The sequence below is a fragment of the Echinops telfairi genome, unplaced genomic scaffold (assembly GCF_000313985.2).
Source record: "Echinops telfairi isolate 266 unplaced genomic scaffold, ASM31398v2 ScPeMD7_7469;HRSCAF=8507_1, whole genome shotgun sequence".
Classification (NCBI taxonomy): Eukaryota; Metazoa; Chordata; class Mammalia; order Afrosoricida; family Tenrecidae; genus Echinops; species Echinops telfairi.
Genome location: NW_022111373.1, coordinates 13,700,445 through 13,706,921, shown reverse-complemented (window position 1 = coordinate 13,706,921; position 6,477 = coordinate 13,700,445).

The window sequence follows — 6,477 nt, the reverse complement described above, 5'->3', positions numbered from 1 at the left end:
GTGTAGAAAGTAAGGTGGGGGGCGCTTATATAAAATATAATTAAAACTCTAATAGGGATATACTTATAAAACCAAGGAGGGTTTCTAGGATCAAAAAACATATATCATAATTTCCTAGTTAAAAATTCAATAGGCAAATGTAAAAACATTTAAAAAAATTAAAAATAGCAGTAATTGTTGAGGCTGGTTTCCTCCTTGACAAGATGGAATGCAATCAAGAGAAAAACAAAAAAGTCTGTCTAAGAAACTCCCCATTGTTACAGTTGTTGGTCCAGCAGAAGGAAAAGGAAGACACAGAGAAACAGTAAGCAGAGACAGAAGCATAAAACTTCTATTAAGTATGCTTTTCCCTATGGGAATCTTTCAGAGTTTCAGATTATTCTTTCAAGAAAAAATTAATTTAAAAATATTCAGTGATTCCCAGCCTGATAAAATTTCTGAACGCTAACATTAGAAAATTGAACTTAAAATCATCTAAGCAGAATTAAAAGTATGATTGTGTCAGATGTATAATTAAACCTGTATAAAATGTTTTATCTTCAATGCAGATTAAAAAACAGAAGAATTTTCAGACTATTGAGGCAAAAAGCACAATTAGAGAAAAAACAATGAAGATGTTATTCCCATGAGAGAGCCGAAAAAAGATATCTCATGATTTTTAAGAACTAATAAAATATTAAATCATAAACCTAACTATAAAAGTTACCTAAAGACATACTTTAACTAAGTAGAAATTAAAACAGAACTAAGATCTCAAGGAACAATCAGACAAAACCAAATTCATTGTCATTGAGTTGATTCCCACTAATGGCAACACTATATGATAGAGTAGAACTGCTCTTAAGGTTTCCAGGATTGTAAATGTTTATGGGAATAGACATCCTCATCTTACTCCATTGGAGTATCTGATAGTTTGAACTACTCGCTGTTAGCAGTCTGATGTTTAACTCACAGCATCAGCAGGACTCTTTACAAAAAGACAAAGGTACTAAAAACATACATGGACACTGAATTTTGATACTTCAGTTCATGCTAATTGTAAGCCAATAATATAGGCCCCTACTCTATGTACAAAAGAAAGAAACACTGCCTGGTCCTGTTGCATCCTCATAAGTGTTACCATAGTTTACATATTTTGTAGCCTATTGCTGCACCCACTATCTCGATCCATCTTTTCAAGGGTCTTTTTTTTTAAGCTCCATATCACGCATGCTGTTCTTTTCCAGAGACTAGTCTCACTTGATAACCTGTCTAAAGAACATTAGACAATGTCTCACCATCCTCATCTCTAAAGAGCATTTTGACTGTCGTCATGGGTGCTTTCAATATTCTTCACTAGTTCCACAATTCAAATGCAAAACTGAGGAGAGAGATAGCAAAATAAAAACATAATGGATTAGAATTAAAATCTAGATCATCTCAATAAAATGGAGAGCTTGGGGGAGATTTGCAGGTTTACAAAAAAAATATTTTGTCAGGTAGATGGGAAAGGGCCACATAGTTATTTTTAAAATTTTATTCCTCTTGTTTCCAAGTTTTGCATTTCAATAATTAACATTTATCAGTCAATCTTGATTGCATGTTTGATCAATTTCAGACTGAAGATATTGTCAGAATGCTCCAATCTCTTCATCATTATCTTTAGTGATTAGTGCATACATTTGAATATTATTTGCATTTACTTTAATGTATATAGATATTATCATATCACAGATGGCATTGTACTATAAGATAGATATTGAAATGTCCTTTTTAACAATGACTGCAACTCCATCCCTCTTGTGTCATTCCTAGCATAGTAAGCCATATGACTTTGATTTACTTTATACCACTAAAATTAGAAATTGAAAAATTCTGCCAACGTCTTCAGTCTGAAATTAATCAAACATGTAATCAAGATGCATTGATAATTATAGGTGATTGGGATGTGAACATTAGAAACAAGGAATAAAGATCAGTTGTTAGAAAATATAGCTTTGGTAATAGATTTGAAGCTGGCCATAGCATGATAAAATTTTGTAAAATCAATAATTTCTTCACTGCAAATAAATTTCTTCAACAACATAAATGGCGAGGCCCGGGGACAGAAAATGCACTGCAAGACACTAAAGTAGAGGCATCAGTTTGCCAGTTCCAGGTTTCTTTCATCTTCTGGGACTGGACTTTGAACCTTTAGAATTTTGAGCAACTATAGTGTGTCCTCCACGCACCAAAGGGAAATACAAGAGTTAAGGGACAAGGTAACAAAAGCAAGTAGCAACTTCACAGACTTCACCAACACACTAGAAGAAGCAGAGAATCGTGCCAGTGACCTAGAGGATAACCAGGCAGATTTCAACAAGCAGGAAAGACAGTCAAACAAAATAATCAGAGAAGCTGAAGAAAACTTGAGAGCCATGTCTGATGTTATGAATAGGAACAACATTAGAATAATTGGACTACCAGCAGAAGACAAAATGAAGAAGTCAACAGCAAAAATAGAGAGGATATTCTTAAAGGAAAGCTTCGCCTATTTAATGAATTAAAATCAGGTAACTATTCATGAAGCCAAAAGGACACCAGCTAGACTGAATCCCAAGAAGAATTCAACAAAGCATATAATAGTTAATGTATCCAACTTTGAGAAAAAGGAGAATAAGCAGCAAGGGGGGAAACAGATATCACCTATAAAGGTACCCAAATAAGAATATGCTCATACCTATCAGCAGACACTATGAAGAAGAGGGAAGAGTGGGGTAACAGTCCGGAAGTTGAAAGAAAATAACACAAACCTAGGAATACTCTATCCAGCCAAATTATCTATCAAGATATATGGAGAAGTAAGAGTCTTCCCGGAAAGGTAAAACTCAAAGAATACCTTAAAAGAAACCCAGCTCTACAAAAAAATTCCTTGCCAATCCAGTATGGGTGGAAGAACAACACTCACTGAGCACAAATAAGATACCACCACATAGAGCAACTCCATAGAGGTCAACAAATCAAACACAATCCCCAAGATAACACTGGTTCAACAGTGAAAAAGAAGGCAAAACAGAACCACACATGCAAAATGCACTGATAAGATCAGGGGTAGGGAAAAAATCAACACAAAAGGTACAAGATGACCACACAGAGGCCACAGATGGATGTAATAACAATGAATATCAATGGACTAAATTCGCCCATTCAAAGACAGAGAGAAAGTAGCAGGCTGGCTTAGAAAATACAACCCATCGATCTGTTGCCTACATCACAAGATTACCTAAAAAAAGGCTGAGAATCAAAGGCTGGAGGAAAATGTACCAAGCAAATGGCAATACAAAAAAAGCAGGAGTTTCAATCCTAATCTCTGACAAAATAAATCTCAGGGTTCAAGTCATAACAAGAAATAAGGAGTGGCACTATATAATGCTCAAGGGAATAGTAGAACAAGAACCAGTGAGCATAATAAATACATATGCACCCAATGAAGAGAGACCCCCTGAAATTCATCACTCAGATGCTCTAAAAGATGAAAAAAGAAATCACAAACTCAACAATAATAGTAGGTGACTTTAATACACCACTCTCCCCTCCCAGAAAGGTAGATCACAGGGCAGTGAGCCTTGCCAGTTAGAGCAGGGAACTGGTTAAGACAGCTGCACCCTGATCCGACCATCAGAAAGCAAGAGATTCAAGAACTCGAAAGACGAGGCTCACTGAGCCATTTATCCCTCCAACCTTCAATTAACACCACATGTGTTTATCAGTCAGGTTGGCACAATAAACTAACTACCTCATTCCACCCATTGCCAACTTGGCACGTGTACATAATACTTTAGCTTCACAATTGCAATTAAGTAACACCGACACCTTAATCCTATGATCCTGTGAATATGTTCCCCAACCTTCCTGTGAATATGTTCGCCCACCTATGAAAGCTTGTAAGCCAACCACTTCATGCCATTATCCCCCAAAATTGGAGTATCCAATTTCTATACTGCCCACTTAAACAACAACCCAGTGCTCTGAAGAGACAATCATGTTTTTCAACATGAAGAACCTTAATTCCAATTGGAACCTTGTGAGGTCTGCATCAATAAGCAAAGTGAAATACGAACAGGCCATCCATATGCAACAATATGCCATCAGCAACAATATGCACCAGTTCACAGGCTCAAAAATCTCCAGCTGGTCGGGTTCTGGTCAACTCAATGTGGGCTGCCTCACTCAGCCTCCACAGGGTGCCCATTGGTCGCCTTGCCTTAGGCCATGGGCTCTCACCAACTCAACAAGCCTAGCCCCCTCAGGCTAGGTCATGAACCTTAGACCAGTCAACCCGCTCTCATCTTCTCCTTTTTCCCCTGTAAACCAAGTCCACAGGTGTCAGTGGCCAAACTCAATCCCTCTTTATTGCTACATTTCTCCCACTGCCACTCAACAAGTAGATCCAGGTGGTCACCTAGCAAGCATTTTAGCCTGCTCACAGGCTCCCTTTAACATTCAGTCCTAGAGAGGAGTTTTCTTCATGGTTCCAGATTTTTTCCAGCTTTTGACAAAGACTACTGCTTCCTGAGTACTCCAAAGCACCGGGTGGAGCATATCTTTTCAAAACTTTCTTTGTAGGCATGTCCTAAATCCATCTAAAGATCAAGTTTTAATGTCTGAAAGCAAGTGGGCTTACAAAATCTATTTTCATACTTCCCATATTTTCCCCAGAAAACAACCTAGTAAACAGTGTGGTTTTATCTGACCTCTGGCTAGATGAAGAAAAAAGCTACCATGAGGAAAAGGTCAAACAACATCTACTCTCCATCTTATGATTTGTTTCTCCAGTACCCCACTCTTAGTACCATAATGTGTTAGTCTGAGTACGTTAGAGAAACAAATCCACAGACGCTCATGTATAAGAGAGAGTTTTATATAAAGGTTAAGTGTGCATCAAGAAAACATCCCAACCCAGTGTTGCCCAAGCCAAGTCCAACATTAACCCATATGTCTGATACCAATCTACAAAGTCCTCCTCCATATCACAGAGCAGACGCAATGATGCCGATAGCAGGAGGAAAGCTGAGTCAGTGAGTGTGTAAACATCTCAGCACAGGCAGGCATCTCCACACGGCTGCTCCAGCACCCAGGTCTGGTTCGGGGTAGGTCCACATGGCTTCTTCTCAGGGATGTCTCGTAGGAAGTGAGCCTTGCCAGCTAAAGCAGGGAACTGGATAAGGCAGCTTCACCCTGGTCCAACCATCAGAAAGCAAGAGACCCGAGAACTAGAAAGGTGAGACTCACCGAGTCATTTATCCCTCCACCCTTCAATTAACCCCACGTGTTTATCGGCAAGGTTGGCACAATAAACTAACTACCTCAGTAAATGAAGCTTAACAAAGAAGCTACAGAACTAAACTCTACAATTAGGCGACTTGAACTGATACATATTTTCAGAGCTCTCCACCCAAATGCAAATTTATTCACATTCTTCTATAGCCCACATAGCACATACTCAAAGACAGACTACATGCTGGGACACAAGTTGAGCCTGTGTGAATTCAAGCACATGGAGATCACTCAGATTTCCCTCTTGGATCATTATGCCACTAGGCTGGAAATCAACAAAAAGATGATTAAGAAAATATGGGCAAACAACTGGAGAATGAATAACTTCATTGTAAAAGGAGTGGGTAGATCAGAGTTGAAATTAAGAAGTTTCTAGAAACAACGAGAATGAAACCACGGCATACCAAAATATGTGGGACATAGCAAAAGCAGTTATCAGAGGAAGTCTGATAGCAATAAATGCACACACATAAAGGAAGACAGTCAAAAAACAACACCAAAATGAAAAAAAAAAAGGAAGACAGTCTTATGATAGATATGCTGCCACAAAACCTCTAGAAATTAGATCAGAATCAAAAGTACAATCCTACCAATAGCAAAAGAAAATAAATAATAAAAATCAGAGCTGAGATACATGAGAGGAAAAACAATGGAAAAAATACATGCGACAAAGTTAATTATCTGAAAGGATTAACAGAATCAACAGACCGTTAATAAACCTAACCAAAAAAGGGAAGGAATAAATTTCAATAACCAGGATAAGGTATGAAACAGGGAAAATTACCCTGGATCCTTATAAAATCAAAGGGCAATTACATAGTACTATGAAGGCCTGTACTCCAATGAATTCAAGAACTTGGAAGACATGGACAAATACTTGGAAAAACAATCCCTCCCTAGACTATCCTAGATGGACATGAAGGAACTCAATGGACCCATAGCAATAGAAGAAATAGGCAGGGTTATCAAGGGATTACCAACAAAAAATTCCCCTAGGCCAGATGGCCTCACAGGAGAATTCTACAAAGAATTCATGGAAGAATTGATATCAATCCTACACAAACTCTTTCAGAGCATAGACAAAGACCACAAGCTCCTGAACTCTTTCTATGCTGCTAGTATAACACTTATACCTAAAGCAGGCAAGGATCCCACAAGAATTGATAACTACAGATCAATATC